The 19,305-nt window shown below is 37.8% G+C and overlaps 3 non-coding genes across 3 annotated transcripts; 1 reads left to right on the forward strand and 2 right to left on the reverse strand.

Moving 5' to 3' along the window:
- The first annotated feature begins 910 nt into the window (after positions 1-910).
- Positions 911-1,018, forward strand: LOC112787339 (small nucleolar RNA R71). The gene has a single exon (XR_003194757.1). It is a non-coding gene; the product is annotated as a small nucleolar RNA R71 (small nucleolar RNA).
- A 10,612-nt stretch (positions 1,019-11,630) lies between these two features.
- LOC112787125 (small nucleolar RNA R71) lies at positions 11,631-11,739 on the reverse strand. The gene has a single exon (XR_003194556.1). It is a non-coding gene; the product is annotated as a small nucleolar RNA R71 (small nucleolar RNA).
- Positions 11,740-16,637: 4,898 nt separating this feature from the next.
- Positions 16,638-16,741, reverse strand: LOC112788758 (small nucleolar RNA R71). Its single transcript, XR_003196107.1, has one exon. It is a non-coding gene; the product is annotated as a small nucleolar RNA R71 (small nucleolar RNA).
- Positions 16,742-19,305: the final 2,564 nt, after the last annotated feature.

Below are 19,305 nucleotides of genomic sequence, written 5' to 3' on the forward strand. Positions count from 1 at the left end.
TAAGGAGGTTCAATGGAATCTCTATGGTCTCTAGATGAGCCTCAGAGTCCTTTGGTTCCTCAGAGGGAAGCTCCTTATTGACCACTGGACGTCCCAGGAGGTCTTCCTCCTTGGGATTCACGTCCTCTCCTCTCCTCGCAGGTTCGGCCATGGCGCTTATGTCAATGGCCTTGCACTCTCCTTTTGGGTTCTCTTCTGTATTGCTTGGGAGAATACTAGGAGGGATTTCAGTGATCCTTTTACTCAGCTGGCCCACTTGTGCTTCCAGATTTCTAATGGAAGACCTTGTTTCATTCATGAAACTTACAGTGGCCTTAGATAGATCAGAGACTAGATTTGCTAAATTAGAAGCATTTTGTTCAGAGTTCTCTGTCTGTTGCTGAGTTGATGATGGAAAAGGCTTGCTATTGCTAAACCTGTTTCTTCCACCATTATTAAAGCCTTGTTGGGGCTTTTGATCCTTCCATGAGAAATTTGGATGATTTCTCCATGTTGAGTTATAGGTGTTTCCATAAGGTTCACCTAAGTAATTTACCTCTGCTATTGCAGGGTTCTCAGGATCATAGGCTTCTTCTTCAGAAGATGCTTCTTGAGTACTGTTGGATGCAGCTTGCATTCCATGCAGACTCTGAGAAATCATATTGACTTGCTGAGTCAATATTTTGTTCTGAGCCAATATGGCATTCAGAGTATCAACTTCAAGAACTCCCTTCTTCATAGGCGTCCCATTGCTTACAGGATTCCTTTCAGAAGTGTACATGAACTGGTTATTAGCAACCCTGTCAATGAGTTCTTGAGCTTCTGCAGGCGTTTTCTTTAGGTGAATGGATCCACCTGCAGAGGTATCCAATGACATCTTAGATAACTCAGACAGACCATCATAGAATATATCCAGGATGGTCCATTCTGAAAGCATGTCAGAAGGACACTTTTTGGTCAACTGTTTGTATCTTTCCCAAGCTTCATAGAGGGATTCACCTTCTTTCTGTCTGAAGGTTTGAACATCAGCTCTAAGCTTGCTCAGCTTTTGAGGAGGAAAGTACTTGGCTAAGAAAGCCGTGACCAGCTTATCCCAAGAGTTCAGGCTGTCTTTAGGTTGAGAATCCAACCATAATCTAGCTCTGTCTCTTACAGCAAAAGGGAAAAGCATGAGCCTGTAGACTTCAGGATCTACTCCATTAGTCTTAACAGTATCACATATCTGCAAGAATTCAGTTAAGAACTGAAAGGGATCTTCAGATGGAAGTCCATGAAACTTGCAGTTCTGCTGCATCAGAGAAACTAATTGAGGTTTCAGCTCAAAGTTGTTTGCTCCAATGAAAGGAATGGAGATGCTTCTTCCATGTAAATTGGAATTAGGTGCAGTGAAGTCACCAAGCATCTTCCTTATATTATTATTATTTTCGGCTGCCATCTCCTTTTCCTGTTCGAAAATTTCTGAAAGGTTATCTCTGGATTGTTGTATTTTAGCTTCTCTTAATTTTTTCTTCAGAGTCCTTTCAGGTTCTGGATCTGCTTCCACAAGAATGTTCTTATCCTTGCTCCTGCTCATATGACAAAGAAGAAGGCACAGAAAAATAATAATAATAATAGAGATCCTTTATACCACAGTATAGGGATCCCTGTGTGAGTGGAGGAAGAGGGGGAGACAAAGAATGTGATGTAAAGGAAGAAGCACAACTGTACGGATGGAAGAGATGTGAGATGAGATGTTAGGATATGAATGAATAAATAGAATAAGATGGGGGAGGTATAATTTTCGAAAATTATTTTGAAAAAGAGTTAGTGATTTTTGAAAAATGGTTTTTGAAAAATGTTAGAAATTTTCGAAAAATTTTTAAAATTTAAAAATAAAAATAATTAGTTAATAAAAAAAAAGAAATTTTTGAAAAAGAGGGGAGATATTTTCAAAAATTTGAGAGAGAGAGAGTTAGTTAGGTAGTTTTGAAAAAGTTAAGAAACAAACAAAAAGTTAGTTAGTTAGTTGAAACAATTTTTGAAAAGATAAGAAGTTAGGAAGTTAGAAAAGATATTTTGAAAAGATATTTTTGAAAAAGATAAGATAAGAAGATATTTTTGAAAAGATATGATTGAAATTAGTTTTGAAAAAGATTTGATTTTTTAAAATCACAATTAATGACTTGATTCATAAGAAATCACAAGATATGATTCTAGAACTTAAAGTTTGAATCTTTCTTAACAAGCAAGTAACAAACTTCAAATTTTTGAATCAAAACATTAATTGATTATGTTATTTTCGAAAAATTGGTATAAAAATAAGAAAAAGATTTTTGAAAATTATTTTTGGAATTTTCGAAAATAACTAAGAATTTTGAAAAAGATTTGATTTTTGAAAAAGATTTTTAGAAAGATAAGGTTTTCAAATTGAAAATTTGATTTGACTCATAAGAAATAATTTGATTTTAAAAATTTTTGAAAAAGTCAACTCAAATTTTCGAATTTGATGAGAGCAAAAGGGAAAGATATTTTTTTGATTTTTGAATTTTTAATGAAAAACATGAAAAATATGCAATGCATGAAATTTTTAGATCAAAACATGTGATGCATGCAAGAATGCTATGAATGTCAAGATGAACACCAAGAACACTTTGAATGTCATGATGAACATCAAGAACATATTTTTGAAAAATTTTTGATGCAAAGAAAACATGTAAGACACCAAACTTAGAATTCTTTAATGCTTAGGCACTAAGAATTCAAGAATGCATATGATAAACATGAAAAGACACAAAATAAAAAATCATCAAGATCAAACAAGAAGACTTACCAAGAACAACTTGAAGATCATGAAGAACACTATGAATGCATGAAATTTTCGAAAAATGCAAGATGCATATGCAAGTGACACCAAACTTATAATGTGACTCAAGACTCAAACAAGAAACACAAAAATATTTTTGATTTTTTATGATTTCTAATTTTTTTGGATTTTTATTTTATATTTTTCGAAAATTATTTAGAAAGAAAGAAAAATAAGGATTCCAAAATTTTTAATATGAATTCCAGGAATCTTGCCATGTTAGTCTAAAGCTTCAGTCCAGGAATTAGACATGGCTCACTAGCCAGCCAAGCTTTCAAAGAAAGCTCCAGTCCAAAACACTAGACATGGCCAATGGCCAGCCAAGCTTCAGCAGGTGATCATGGATTAGCAGCAGGTAGATGAGCAACAACTAAATTGCTCTTGATAACAAATTGCAAGCCTCAGTCCAAATAAATTTAGACATGGCTTTACAGCCAGCCAGGCTTTAGCATGCTTCATGAAACACTAGAATTCATTCTTAAAAATTTTGAATAAATTTTTAAAAAAAACAATTTTTTTTTTCGAAAACAGATGAGAAAATTTTGAAAATATTTTTGAAAAATTTTTGAAAAGAAAACGAAAAGAAAATTACCTAATCTGAGCAACAAGATGAGCCGTCAGTTGTCCAAACTGGAACAATCCCCGGCAACGGCGCCAAAAACTTGGTGTTGTTGCCGGATCAAAACTTGGAACTGGGCACTGTTGTTGCTGGACCAAAAGAGAATTTGGCACTGATGTTACCGGACCAAAAGCTTGCCGAAAACTCAAACAATCCCCAGCAACGGCGCCAAAAACTTGGTGCACGAAATTGTGATGTCCAGGCTCAAACTATTCCTGGCAACGTGAGCAACTTGGTACTCTAATCTTAATTCATGATTTGTCACAACTTCGATACAACTAACCAGCAAGTGCACTGGGTCGTCCAAATAATACCTTACGTGAGTAAGGGTCGAATCCCACGGAGATTGTTGGTATGAAGCAAGCTATGGTCACCTTGTAAATCTCAGTCAGGCAGATATAAAGTGATAATGGTGTTTTCGAAATTAAATAATAGAAAAGGGATAGGGATACTTATGTAATTCATTGGTGAGAATTTCAGATAAGCGAATGGAGATGCTTTCGTTCCTCTGAACCTCTGCTTTTCTGCTATCTTCATCCAATCAGTCTTACTCCTTTCCATGGCTGGCTTTATGCAAGGGCATCACCGTTGTCAGTGGCTACATCCCCTCCTCTCAGTGAAAGATATGCTCACATGCTCTGTCACAGCACGGCCAATCATCTGTCGGTTCCCGATCATGCTGGAATAGGATTCACCCTCCTTTTGCGTCTGTCACTAACGCCCAACAATCGCGAGTTTGAAGCTCGTCACAGTCATTCAATCATTGAATCCTACTCAGAATACCACAGACAAGGTTTAGACCTTCCGGATTCTCTTGAATGCCGCCATCAATCTAGCTTACGCCACGAAGATTCTGGTTAGGAGATCTAAGAGATATTCATTCTAGCTTAATTCATGTAGAACAGAAGTGTTTGTCAGGCACGCGTTCATAAGGGAGAAGGATGATGAGTGTCACACATAATCATCACCTTCATCACGTTCTTGGGTGCGAATGGATATCTTAGAAGAGAAATAAGAAGAATTGAATAGAAAACAGTAGTACTTTGCATTAATCTTTGAGGAACAGCAGAGCTCCACACCTTAATCTATGGAGTGTAGAAACTCTACCGTGAAAATACATAAGTGAAGGTCCAGGCATGGCCGAGATGGCCAGCCCCCTATTGTGATCTAAGATAGCATACAACTGATCAAAGATGGTCAAAAAAGACTAGTAAGAGGTCCTATTTATAATAAACTAGTCACTAGGGTTTACATGAGTAAGTAATTGATGCATAAATCCACTTCCGGGGCCCACTTGGTGTGTGTTTGGACTGAGCTTAAGTGTAGCACGTGCAGAGGCCATTTGTGGAGTTGAACGCCAGTTTCTGTGCCAGTTTGGGCGTTCAACTCTGGTTTTGGATCCTTTTCTGGCGCTGGACGCCGGATTTGGGCAGAAAACTGGCGTTGAACGCCAGTTTACGTCATCTATTCTTGGCCAAAGTATGGACTATTATATATTGCTGGAAAGCCCTGGATGTCTACTTTCCAACGCAATTAGAAGCGCGCCATTTCGAGTTCTGTAGCTCCAGATAATCCACTTTGAGTGCAGGGAGGTCAGAATCCAACAGCATCAGCAGTCCTTTTTCAACCTCTGAATCTGATTTCTGCTCAAGTCCCTCAATTTCAGCCAGAAAATACCTGAAATCATAGAAAAACACACAAACTCATAGTAGAGTCCAGAAATGTGAATTTAACATAAAAACTAATGAAAACATCCCTAAAAGTAACTAGATCCTACTAAAAACATACTAAAAACAATGTCAAAAAGCGTATAAATTATCCGCTCATCATTGAGCATGATGAGTTAATCCATGATAGCACAGGGAAGAAGTTCACAATGAGAGGCGAAGAACTAAGCCCCTATGATCACCCCCCTCCCTAGTGGAGCTGACCGTCAAGTTAGTGACGGTAAAGAAGCGCTTGTTGGAAGGCAACCCAACTTTTAGTATCCTTACTTTCATGCTTAGTTTGATTTTGATTTCTTTTTATTTGCTTGTTTAATTTTTACTATTACTCTTAGTTTTCCTTGGTTTACTAATGTTTATAGTCATGCAAAGTGTTTAGAACACGAATAGAAAGAATCCGGAGGAAGAAAATAACACCTTGAGGAGCAGTTCACTCGAGTGCCTTGGCGCTAACGCCAGGATGGGTGTTCAACGCCAGTGAAAGCACTAATTTCAAGAAGCTCGCTGAAGGGTGGCGCTAAATTCCAGGATGGGCGTTTAGCGCCAGGAGTGGCAGCATTGGTGCTGGCGTTAAACGCCAGGGAGGGTGTTTAACGCCATGGATGGATTAATTCTCAAGGAAACTCAGTCTCATAGAGCGCTAAATGCCAGCTGGGCGTTTAGCATCAAGTCTCATCCTTTTACTTTCATTTCCCCACCAATACTATTCCATCCCCTTTAACCGTGCCCCCTCTCTATATATACCATCCTTTTTTCCTTCTTACCACACCCACATTCCCACTTCTTCTACATTTCATTCTTCTTCCTTTCACTTCCCATATTCTTCATTTCCCTTTCCATCCCTTCCCTTCCTTAAACTCTCATAACCGCAACCCCTCTTCTCCCTACCTCCATACATTCTCTTTTTCATCATTCTTTTTACCCTATTCCTCATCTCTTTTCATTTTTTCCCCATTATTTTTCTTTTACTTTGCTCGAGGACTAGCAAAAGCCTTAAGTTTGGTGTTGGGGCACTAAGCTTTTCTTCATTATCATTATCCATATGGCACACAAAACCGGCGAATCCTCCTCAAGGAAGAGAAAAGAGAAGGCTCCTGCATCTGGTCTGTATGACTTCACCCGTTTTTTCTCTAAGACCCACGAGGATCACTTTAATGAAGTTGTCAGCAAAAAGAAAGTGATCCCAGAAGTCCGCTTTGATCTGCAGCCGGGCGAGTACCCAAAAATCTGGGAATAGATTTTGAGGAGGGGTTGGCAAGTGCTATGCAACCCCTCGACTAACGTGGGCGTGCTAATGGTTAGAGAGTTCTACACTAATGCTTGGGTGACTTACAAGCATGTCACAGGTGTGAAACCAGACCTGAAGAATTGACGCACTATAGTCTGAGGGAGGATCCTCAAGTTCGGTTCGGAGAGAGTGAGGGAAATATTTCAATTGCCACCATCCAGAGACGACCCTCACTCCTATAGTCAGAGGGTCAACACTAACCAGAGATTGGACCGGGTCCTTACTAATATCTACCTCCCTAGAGCACAGTAGAGAAGAGATGCTAGAGGCCAGCCGTATCAGCTGGGAAGGCACGATCAGAAGCCGGTGGCTCAGGGATGGTTGGAGTTTATTTAGCACTCTATTATTCCTACGAGAAACTGGTCCAACGTTACTGTTGACCAAGCCGTGATGATTCACTGCATCATGCTCGGTAATGAGGTAGACGTACATTGTATGATCCCTCAGAAGCTGTATAGAATAGCCGAGAAGTCCTCCACCTCTGCTAGATTGGCCTTCCCCCACCTCATCTTCCGTTTGTGTGACGATGCCCGAGTCTATATTGATGGAGATACCCTCATTGATGTTGATAGACCTATCACTAGGAGGGGTATGGAGCATGCTAGGGAGCTTGGAGATGCACCACCACAGGAGCCAGTTCCCCCTTGATGAGCGGATAATTTATACGCTTTTTGGCATTATTTTTACATAGTTTTCAGTATGATTTAGTTAGTTTTTAGTATATTTTTATTAGTTTTTAAATAAAAATCACATTTTTGGACTTTACTATGAGTTTGTGTGTTTTTCTGTGATTTCAGGTATTTTCTGGCTGAAATTGAGGGACCTGAGCAAAAATCAGATTTAGAGGTTGAACAAGGACTGCAGATCCTGTTGGATTCTAACCTCCCTGCACTCAAAGTAGATTTTCTGGAGCTACAGAACTCCAAATGGCGTGCTCTCAATTTCGTTGGAAAGTAGACATCAAGGGCTTTCCAGAAATATATAATAGTCCATACTTTGATTAAGGATAGACGACTTAAACCAGCGTTGAACGCCAGTTCCATGCTGCATTCTGGAGTCAAACGCCAGAAACAGGTTGCAAAGTGGAGTGATGAGCGGATAATTTATACGCTTTTTGGCATTGTTTTTAGTATGTTTTTAGTAGGATCTAGTTACTTTTAGGGATGTTTTTATTAGTTTTTATGTTAAATTCACATTTCTGGAATTTACTATGAGTTTGTGTGTTTTTCTGTGATTTCAAGTATTTTCTAGATGAAATTGAGAGACTTGAGCAAAAATCAGATTCAGAGGTTGAAGAAGGACTGCTGATGCTGTTGGATTCTGACCTCCCTGCACTCAAAGTGGATTTTCTGGAGCTACAGAACTCAAAATGGCACGCTTTCAATTGCGTTGGAAAGTAGACATCCAGGGCTTTCCAGCAATATATAATAGTCCATACTTTGGCCGAGTTTAGATGACGCAAATGGGCGTTGAACGCCAGTTCTACGCTGCAGTCTGGAGTTAAACGCCAGAAACACGTTACAAGCCAGAGTTGAACGCCAGAAATACGTTACAAACTGGCGTTCGACTCCAAGAATGACCTCTCCACGTGTAAACTTCAAGCTCAGCCCAAGCACACACCAAGTGGGCTCCGGAAGTGGATTTATGCATCAATTACTTACTTCTGTAAACCCTAGTAACTAGTTTAGTATAAATAGGACTTTTTACTATTGTATTTTCATCTTATGATTTTTAGTTCATCTTTGGATCATATTGATCACGCTTGGGGGCTGGCCATTCGGCCATGCCTGAACCTTCATCACTTATGTATTTTCAACGGTAGAGTTTCTGCACTCCATAGATTAAGGTGTGGAGCTCTGCTGTTCCTCAAAGATTAATGCAAAGTACTACTGTTTTTCTATTCAATTCAACTTATTCCGTTTCTAAGATATCCATTCGCACTTCAACATGAATGTGGTGATCATGACAGTCATCATCATTCTCACTCATGAACGCGTGCCTGACAAACACTTCCGTTCTACATGCAAACAAGCTAGAATGAATATCTCTTAGATATCTAATACAGGGGACCGAGTCCGAGTTATTAGTATCTTCGTGGTATAAGTTAGAACCCATGGATGGCCATTCCTGAGATCCGGAAAGTCTAAACCTTGTCTGTGGTATTCCGAGTAGGATCTGAGAAGGGATGGCTGTGACGAACTTCAAACTCGCGAGTGCTGGGCGTAGTGACAGACGCAAAAGGAGGGTGAATCCTATTCCAGTATGATCGAGAACCTCAGATGATTAGCCGTGCCGTGACAGAGCATTTGGACCTTTTTCACAAGAGGATGGGATGTAGCCATTGACAACGGTGATGCCCTTACAGAAAGCTTGCCATGGAAAGGAGTAAGACTGATTGGATGAAGACAGTGGAAAAGCAGAGATTCAGAGGAACGAAAGCATCTCTATACGCTTATCTGAAATTCTCACCAATGAATTACATAAGTGTTTCTATCTTTATTTTCTATTTATTTATTATTATTATTCAAAAATACTATAACCATTTGATATCCGCCTGACTGAGATTTACAAGGTGACCATAGCTTGCTTCATACCAACAATCTCCGTGGGATTGATCCTTACTCACGTAAGGTTTTATTACTTGGACGACCCAGTGCACTTGCTGGTTAGTTGTGCGAAGTTGTGAAGTTATGTTTGGACCATGGTATTGTGCACCAGTTTGTTGGCGCCATTGCCAGGGAGAGAACGAACAACAAATTTTACAACCTGAGTAACAATTTCGCATACCAAGTTTTTGGCGCCGTTGCCGGGGATTGTTCGAGTTTGGACAACTGACGGTTCATCTTGTTGCTCAGATTAGGTAATTTTCTTTTTGTTTTATTTTCAAAAACTTTTCAAAAATCTTTCAAAAATTTTTATTATGTTCTTCAGAATTTTTAAGAATGAATTCTAGTGTTTCATAAAGCATGTTGAAGCCTGACTGGGACTCCCAACCCAATATTATCAAGAGCAAGCTAGTTGTTGCTAATCCACCTGCTGCTGTTCTAGATCCACCTGATTTACATGCTAAAGCTTGACTGGCTATCAAGCCATGTCTAACCCTCAGATTGGAGCTTTAGACTAAGAATGCAAGATTCCTGAAATTCATATTAAAAATTTTGGAATCCTTATTTTTCTTTTTCAAATAATTTTCGAAAAATTCAAAAAAATCATAAAATCATAAAAATCAAAAAAAAAAATTTGTGTTTCTTGTTTGAGTCTTGAGTCAATTTTTAAGTTTGGTGTCAATTGCATACTCATCTTGCATTTTTCGAAAAATTCATGCATTCATAGTGTTCTTCATGATCTTCAAGTTGTTCTTGGTAAGTCTTCTTGTTTGATCTTGATGTTTTATTGTTTTGTGTCTTTTCTTATTTTTCATATGCATTCTTGCATTCATAGTGTCTATACATGAAAAATTTTTAAGTTTGGTGTCTTGCATGTTTTCTTTCCATTAAAAATTTTTCAAAAATATGTTCTTGATGTTCATCATGATCTTCAAAGTGTTCTTGGTGTTCATCTTGACATTCATAGCATTCTTGCATGCATTCATTGTTTTGATCTAAAAATTTTCATGCATTGCATCATTTTCATGTTTTTCTCTCTCATCATAAAAATTCAAAAAAATAAAAAAAATATCTTTCCCTTTTTCCTCTCATAAAATTCAAAAATTTAAGTTGACTTTTTCAAAACTTTTTAAAATCTAGTTGTTTCTTATGAGTCAAATCAAATTTTCAAGTTAAAAATCTTATCTTTTCCAAAATCTTTCTCAAAAATCAAATTTTTTTCTTATTTATTTTCAAAAATTATAAAAATATTTTTCAAAAATCTTTTTCTCAATTTTATCTCATAATTTTCGAAAATATCATCAACAATTAATGTTTCGATTCAAAAATTTCAAGTTTGTTACTTACTTGTTAAGAAAGATTCAAACTTTAAATTCTAGAATCATATCTTGTGATTTCTTGTGAATCAAGTCATTAATTGTGATTTTAAAAATCAAATCTTTTTCAAAACTAATTTCAATTATATCTTTTCAAAAATATCTTTTTATCTTATCTTTTTCAAAATCATATCTTTTTCAAAAATTTGATTTTAAAATATCTTTTCTAACTTCTTATCTTCTTATCTTTTCAAAATTGATTTTCAAATTTGTTTCAACTAACTAACTAACTTTTTGTTTGTTTCTTATCTTTTCAAAACTACCTAACTAACTCTCTCTCTTTAATTTTCGAAAATATCTCCCTCTTTTTCAAAAATTCTTTTTAATTAACTAATTATTTTAATTTTTTATTTTAATTTTATTCCTAATTTTCGAAAATTACTAACTTTTTCCAAAAACTAATTTCGAAAATCACTAACCATTTTTCAAAAATAATTTTCGAAAATTCTCTTTCTCTCTCATCTCCTATTTATTTATTCATCTACTAACACTTCTCTTCATCTCACATCTCTGCTCTCCTCACCCTTGTGTTTCTTTCCTTACATTACATTCTTTTCTTCTTCTTTTCTTCTACTCTTCTTTTCTTCCACTCACCTAGGGGAACCTCTATACTGTGGTAAAAAGGATCCCTATTATTATTTTTCTGTTCCCTCTTTTTCATATGAGCAGGAGCAAGGACAAGAATATTCTTGTTGAAGCAGATCCAGAACCTGAAAGGACTCTGAAGAGAAAACTAAGAGAAGCTAAATTACAACAATCCAGCAAGCACCTTTCAGAAATTTTCGAACAAGAAGTGGAGATAGCAGCCGAAAATAATAATAATGCACGGAGGATGCTTGGTGACTTTACTGCACCTAATTCCAATTTACATGGAAGAAGCATCTCAATTTCTACCATTGGAGCAAACAATTTTGAGCTTAAACCTCAATTAGTTTCTCTGATGCAGCAGAACTGCAAGTTTCATGGACTTTCATCTGAAGATCCTTTTTAGTTCTTAACTGAATTCTTGCAGATCTGTGAAACTGTCAAGACTAATGGAGTAGATCCTGAAGTCTACAGGCTCATGCTTTTCCCTTTTTGCTGTGAGAGACAGAGCTAGAATATGGTTGGACTCTCAACCTAAGGATAGCCTGAACTCTTGGGATAAGCTGGTCAAGGCTTTCTTAGCCAAGTTCTTTCCTCCTCAAAAGCTGAGTAAGGTTAGAGTGGATGTTCAAACTTTCAGACAGAAAGTAGGTGAATCCCTCTATGAAGCTTGGGAGAGATACAAGCAACTGACCAAAAAGTGTCCTTCTGACATGCTTTCAGAATGGACCATCCTGGATATATTCTATGATGGTCTGTCTAAGTTAGCTAAGATGTCATTGGATACTTCTGCAGGTGGATCCATTCACCTAAAGAAAACGCCTGCAGAAGCTCAAGAACTCATTGACATGGTTGCTAACAACCAGTTCATGTACACTTCTGAGTGGAATCCTGTGAGTAATGGGACGCCTAAGAAGAAGGGAGTTCTTGAAATTGATACTCTGAATGCCATATTGGCTCAGAATAAAATATTGACTCAGCAAGTCAACATGATTTTTCAGAGTCTGAATGGAATGCAAGCTGCATCCAACAGTACTCAAGAGGCATCTTCTGAAGAAGAAGCTTATGATTCTGAGAACCCTGCAATAACAGAGGTAAATTACATGGGTGAACCATATGGAAACACCTATAATCCCTCATGGAGAAATCACCCAAATCTCTCATGGAAGGATCAAAAGCATTAACAAGGCTTCAATAATGGTGGAAGAAATGGGTTTAACAATAGTAAACCTTTTCCATCATCCACTCAGCAACAGACAGAGAACTCTGAACAAAATACCTCTAATTTAGCAAACTTAGTCTCTGATCTATCTAAGGCCACTGTAAGTTTCATGAATGAAACAAGGTCCTCCATTAGAAATTTGGAAGCATAAGTGGGCCAGCTGAGTAAAAGAGTCACTGAAATCCCTCCTAGTACTCTCCCAAGCAATACAGAAGAAAATCCAAAAGGAGAGTGCAAGGCCATTGAAATGACCATCATGGCCGAATCCAAGGAAGAAGGGGAGGATGTGAATCCCAAGGAGGAAGACCTCCTGAGACGTCCAGTGATCAATAAAGAGTTTCTCTCTGAGGAACCAAAGGAATCTGAGACTCAACTAGAGACCATAGAGATTCCATTAAACCTCCTTATGCCATTCATGAGCTCTGATGAGTACTTCTCTTCTGAAGAGAATGAGGATGTTACTGAGGAGCAAGTTACCAAGTACCTGGGTGCAATCATGAAGCTGAATGCCAAATTATTTGGTATTGAGACTTGGGAAGATGAACCTCCCTTGTTAACCAATGAACTAAGTGATCTGGATCAACTGACATTGCCTCAGAAGAAACAGGATCTTGGAAAGTTCCTAATACCTTGTACCATAGGCACCATAACCTTTGAGAAGGCTCTATGTGACCTTGGATTAGGAATAAACCTCATGCCACTCTCTGTAATGGAGAAACTTGGAATCTTTGAGGTGCAAGCTGCTAAAATCTCATTAGAGATGGTAGACAACTCAAAAAAACAGGCTTATGGACAAGTAGAGGACGTGTTGGTAAAGGTTGAAGGCCTTTACATCCCTGCTGATTTCATAATCCTGGATACTGGGAAGGATGAGGATGAATCCATCATCCTTGGAAGACCCTTCCTAGCCACAGCAAGAGCTGTGATTGATGTTAACAGAGGTGAACTAGTCCTTCAATTGAATAAGGACTCCCTTGAGTTTAAAACTCAAGGACATCCTTCTGTAAACATGGAAAAGAGGCACAGTAAGCTTCTCTCAAAACAGAGTCAACCAGAGCCCCCACAGTCAAACTCTAAGTTTGGTGTTGGGGAGTCTCAACAATGCTCTGAACATCTGTGAGGCTCCATGAGAGCCCACTGTCAAGCTATTGACATTAAAGAAGCGCTTGTTGGGAGGCAACCCAATTTATATTTATCTAATTTTATTTTTATTATTATTTCATGTTTTATTAGGTTCATGATCATGTGGAGTCACAAAACAAATATAAAAATTGAAAACGGAATCAAAAACAACAGAAGAAAAATCACACCCTGGAGGAAGGGCTCACTGGCGTTTAAACACCAGTAAGAAGCATCTGTCTGGCGTTGAATGCCAGAAACAAGCAGCATCCTGGCATCTAGACGCCAGAAATGCACAGTGAAGAAGAGCTGGCGCTGAACGCCAGAAACAAGCATCTGGCTGGCGTTCAATGCCAGAAATATGCTGCATCTGGGCGTTGAACGCCCAGAACAAGCATCAGTTCGGCGTTTAAACGCCAGAATTGCATGCAAAGGCATTTTACATGCCTAATTGGTGCAGGGATGCAATTCCTTGACACCTCAGGGTCTGTGGACCCCACAGGATCAACTCAGCATCTGTGGACCCCACAGGATCCCCACCTACCACCACTCATTCTCTTCCCTCTTCTCAATGTTCATCCTCTCTTCCCAATAAACACTCTTCTCCAAAACTCTTCACCAATCACCTCAATCTCTCTTCCCTATCACCACTCACATCATCCACTCTTCCCCATAAACCTACCTCATAAACTCCACCTACCTTCAAAATTCAAAATCAATTTCCCACCCAAAATCCACCCTTATGGCCGAACCTTACCCCCCCTCCATTCCCTATATAAAGCCCTCCATTCTTCTTCATTTTCACACAACACAACCCTGCAAGTTTTTGGCGCCGTTGCCGGGGATTGTTCGAGTTTGGACAACTGACGGTTCATCTTGTTGCTCAGATTAGGTAATTTTCTTTTTGTTTTATTTTCAAAAATCTTTCAAAAATTTTCCTTTATTTTCAAAAAAAAAATTATTAAAAATTCTTTTCAAAAATTTTTATTATGTTCTTCAGAATTTTTAAGAATGAATTCTAGTGTTTCATAAAGCATGTTGAAGCCTGACTGGCTGTAAAGCCATGTCTAAATTCATTTGACTGGGACTCCCAACCCAATATTATCAAGAGCAAGCTAGTTGTTGCTAATCCACCTGCTGCTGTTCCAGATCCACCTGATTTACATGCTAAAGCTTGACTGGCTATCAAGCCATGTCTAACCCTCAGATTGGAGCTTTAGACTAAGAATGCAAGATTCCTGAAATTCATATTAAAAATTTTGGAATCCTTATTTTTCTTTTTCAAATAATTTTCGAAAAATCCAAAAAAATCATAAAATAATAAAAATCAAAAACAAAATTTTGTGTTTCTTATTTGAGTCTTGAGTCAATTTTTAAGTTTGGTGTCAATTGCATACTCATCTTGCATTTTTCGAAAAATTCATGCATTCATAGTGTTCTTCATGATCTTCAAGTTGTTCATGGTAAATCTTCTTGTTTGATCTTTGCATTTTCATGATTTGTGTCTTTTCTTGTTTTTCATATGCATTCTTGCATTCATAGTGTCTATACATGAAAAATTTTTAAGTTTGGTGTCTTGCATGTTTTCTTTGCGTTGAAAATTTTTCAAAAATATGTTCTTGATGTTCATCATGATCTTCAAAGTGTTCTTGGTGTTCATCTTGACATTCATAGCATTCTTTCTTGCATTCATTGTTTTGAACCAAAAATTTTCATGCATTGAGTATTTTTGTTGTTTTTCTCTCTCATCATAAAAATTCCAAAATAAAAAAAAAAAAATCTTTTCCCTCTTTTCTCTCATAAATTCAAAAATTTGAGTTGACTTTTTCAAAATTTTTAAAATCTAGTGTTTCTTATGAGTCAAATCAAATTTTCAATTTAAAAATCTTATCTTTTTCAAAATCTTTTTCAAAAATCAAATCTTTTCATTTTTCTTATTTATTTTCGAAAATTCTAAAAATATTTTTCAAAAATATTTTTCTCAATTTTATCTCATAATTTTCGAAAATATCATCAACAATTAATGTTTTGATTCAAAAATTTCAAGTTTGTTACTTACTTGCTAAGAAAGATTCAAACTTTAAATTCTAGAATCATATCTTGTGATTTCTTGTGAATCAAGTCATTAATTGTGATTTTAAAAATCAAATCTTTTTCAAAACTAATTTCAATCATATCTTTTCAAAAATATCTTTTTATCTTATCTTTTTCAAAATCATATCTTTTTAATCATATCTTTTTAAAACATATCTTTTTCAAAAATTTGATTTTAAAATATCTTTTCTATCTTCTTATCTTCTTATCTTTTCAAAATTGATTTTCAAATTTGTTTCAACTAACTAACTAACTTTTTGTTTGTTTCTTATCTTTTTCAAAACTACCTAACAAACTATCTCTCCCTAATTTTCGAAAATCTCTTCCCTCTTTTTCAAAAATTCTTTTTAATTAATTAATTGTTTCAACTTTTAATTTTAATTTTAATTTTCAAAAATCACTAACTCTTTTTCAAAAATTATTTTCGAAAATTCTCTTCCCTCTCTCATCCTCTTCTATTTATTTATTTATTTACTAACACTTCTCTACATCTCACATCTCTGGTATCTTCACCCTTGTGTTTGGATTCTCCCCCCTTCTCTTTCTTTACATTACATTCTTTTCTTCTTCTACTCACAACAAGGGAACCTCTATACCTGGGTAAAAGGGATCCCTATTATTATTATTTTTCTGTTCCCTCCTTTTTCATATGAGCAGGAGCAAGGACAAGAACATTCTTGTTGAAGCAGATCCATAACCTGAAAGGACTCTGAAGAGGAAACTAAGAGAAGCTAAATTACAACAATCCAGCAAGCACCTTTCAGAAATTTTCGAACAAGAAGAGGAGATAGCAGCCAAAAATAATAATAATGCAAGGAGAATGCTTGGTGACTTTACTGCACCTAATTCCAATTTACATGGAAGAAGCATCTCCATCCCTACCATTGGAGCAAACAATTTTGAGCTGAAACCTCAATTAGTTTCTCTAATGCAACAAAACTGCAAGTTTTATGGACTTCCATCTGAAGATCCTTTTCAGTTCTTAACTGAATTCTTGCAGATCTGTGATACTGTTAAGACTAATGGAGTAGATCCTGAAGTCTACAGGCTCATGCTTTTCCCTTTTGCTGTAAGAGACAGAGCTAGAGTGTGGTTGGACTCTCAATCCAAAGATAGTCTGAACTCTTGGGATAAGCTGGTCACGGCTTTCTTAGCCAAGTTCTTTCCTCCTCAAAAGCTTAGTAAGCTTAGAGTGGATGTTCAAACCTTCAGACAGAAAGAAGGTGAATCCCTCTATGAAGCTTGGGAGAGATACAAGCAACTGACCAAAAAGTGTCCTTCTGGCATGCTTTCAGAATGGACCATCCTGGATATATTCTATGATGGTCTGTCTGAATTAGCTAAGATGTCATTGGATACTTCTGCAGGTGGATCTATTCACCTAAAGAAAACGCCTGCAGAAGCTCAAGAACTCATTGACATGGTTGCTAATAACCAGTTCATGTACACTTCTGAGAGGAATCCTGTGAGTAATGGGACGCCTCAGAAGAAGGGAGTTCTTGAAATTGATACTCTAAATGCAATATTGGCTCAGAACAAAATATTGACTCAGCAAGTCAATATGATTTCTCAGAGTCTGAATGGAATGCAAGCTGCATCCAACAGTACTCAAGAGGCAGTTTCTGAAGAAGAAGCTTATGATCTTGAGAACCCTGCAATAGCAGAGGTGAATTACATGGGTGAACCATATGGAAACGCCTATAATCCCTCATGGAGAAATCACCTAAATCTCTCATGGAAGGATCAACAAAAGCCTCAACAAGGCTTTAATAATGGTGGAAGAAACAGGTTTAGCAATAGCAAGTCTTTTCCATCATCCACTCAGCAACAGACAGAGAACTCTGAACAAAATACCTCTAATTTAGCAAACTTAGTCTCTGATCTATCTAAGGCCACTGTAAGTTTCATGAATGAAACAAGGTCTTCCATTAGAAATTTGGAAGCACAAGTGGGCCAGCTGAGTAAAAGAGTCACTGAAATCCCTCCTAGTACTCTCCCAAGCAATACAGAAGAAAATCCAAAAGGAGAGTGCAAGGCCATTGAAATGACCATCATGGCCGAATCCAAGGAAGAAGGGGAGGACGTGAATCCCAAGGAGGAAGACCTCCTGGGACGTTCAGTGATCAATAAGGAGTTTCCCTCTGAGGAACCAAAGGAATCTGAGACTCAACTAGAGACTATAGAGATTCCATTAAACCTCCTTATGCCATTCATGAGCTCTGATGAGTACTCCTCTTCTGAAGAGAATGAGGATGTTATTGAGGAGCAAGTTACCAAGTACCTTGGTGCAATCATGAAGCTGAATGCCAAATTATTTGGTATTGAGACTTGGGAAGATGAACCTCCCTTGTTAACCAATGAACTAAGTGATCTGGATCAACTGACATTGCCTCAGAAGAAACAGGATCTTGGAAAGTTCCTAATACCTTGTACCATAGGCACCATAATCTTTGAGAAGGCTCTATGTGACCTTGGATTAGGAATAAACCTCATGCCACTCTCTGTAATGGAGAAACTTGGAATCTTTGAGGTGCAAGCTGCTAAAATCTCATTAGAGATGGCAGACAACTCAAAAAAACAAGCTTATGGACAAGTAGAGGACGTGTTGGTAAAGGTTGAAGGCCTTTACATCCCTGCTGATTTCATAATCCTGGATACTGGGAAGGATGAGGATGAATCCATCATCCTTGGAAGACCCTTCCTAGCCACAGCAAGAGCTGTGATTGATGTTAACAGAGGTGAACTAGTCCTTCAATTGAATAAGGACTCCCTTAAGTTTAAAACTCAAGGACATCCTTCTATAAACATGGAAAAGAGGCACAGTAAGCTTCTCTCAAAACAGAGTCAACCAGAGCCCCCACAGTCAAACTCTAAGTTTGGTGTTGGGGAGTCTCAACAATGCTCTGAACATCTGTGAGGCTCCATGAGAGCCCACTGTCAAGCTATTGACATTAAAGAAGCGCTTGTTGGGAGGTAACCCAATTTATATTTATCTAATTTTATTTTTATTGTTATTTCATGTTTTATTAGGTTCATGATCATGTGGAGTCACAAAACAAATATAAAAATTAAAAACGGAATAAAAAACAGCAGAAGAAAAATCACACCATGGAAGAAGGGCTCACTGAAGTTTAAACGCCAGTAAGGAGCATCTGTCTGGCGTTCAACGCCAGAACAGAGCATGTTTCTGGCGTTGAACGCCAGAAACAAGCAGCATTCTGGTGTCCAGACGCCAGAAATGCACAGTGATGAAGAGCTGGCGCTGAACGCCAGAAACAAGCATCTGGCTGGCGTTCAACGCCAGAAATATGCTGCATCTGGGCGTTGAACGCCCAGAACAAGCATCAATTCGGCGTTTAAACGCCAAAATTGCATGCAAAGGCATTTTACATGCCTAATTGGTGCAGGGATGCAATTCCTTGACACCTCAGGATCTGTGGACCCCACAGGATCAACTCAGCATCTGTGGACCCCACAGGATCCCCACCTACCACCACTCATTCTCTTCCCTCTTCTCAATGTTCATTCTCTCTTCCCAATAAATACTCTTCCCCAAAACTCTTCACCAATCACCTCAATCTCTCTTCCCTATCACCACTTCACCACTCATATCATCCACTCTTCCCCATAAACCTACCTCATAAACTCCACCTACTTTCAAAATTCAAAATCAATTTTCCACCCAAAACCCACCCTTATGGCCGAACCTTACCCCCCTCCCTTCCCTATATAAAGCCCTCCATTCTTCTTCATTTTCACACAACACAACCCTCTCTTTCCCTTCTTAGCCGAAACACATCTCTCTCCTTCTTCTCCGTATCTTCTTCTTCTTCTTCTATTCTTTCTTCTTT

This window comes from Arachis hypogaea, chromosome 20, assembly GCF_003086295.3.
Source record: "Arachis hypogaea cultivar Tifrunner chromosome 20, arahy.Tifrunner.gnm2.J5K5, whole genome shotgun sequence".
NCBI lineage: Eukaryota > Viridiplantae > Streptophyta > Magnoliopsida > Fabales > Fabaceae > Arachis > Arachis hypogaea.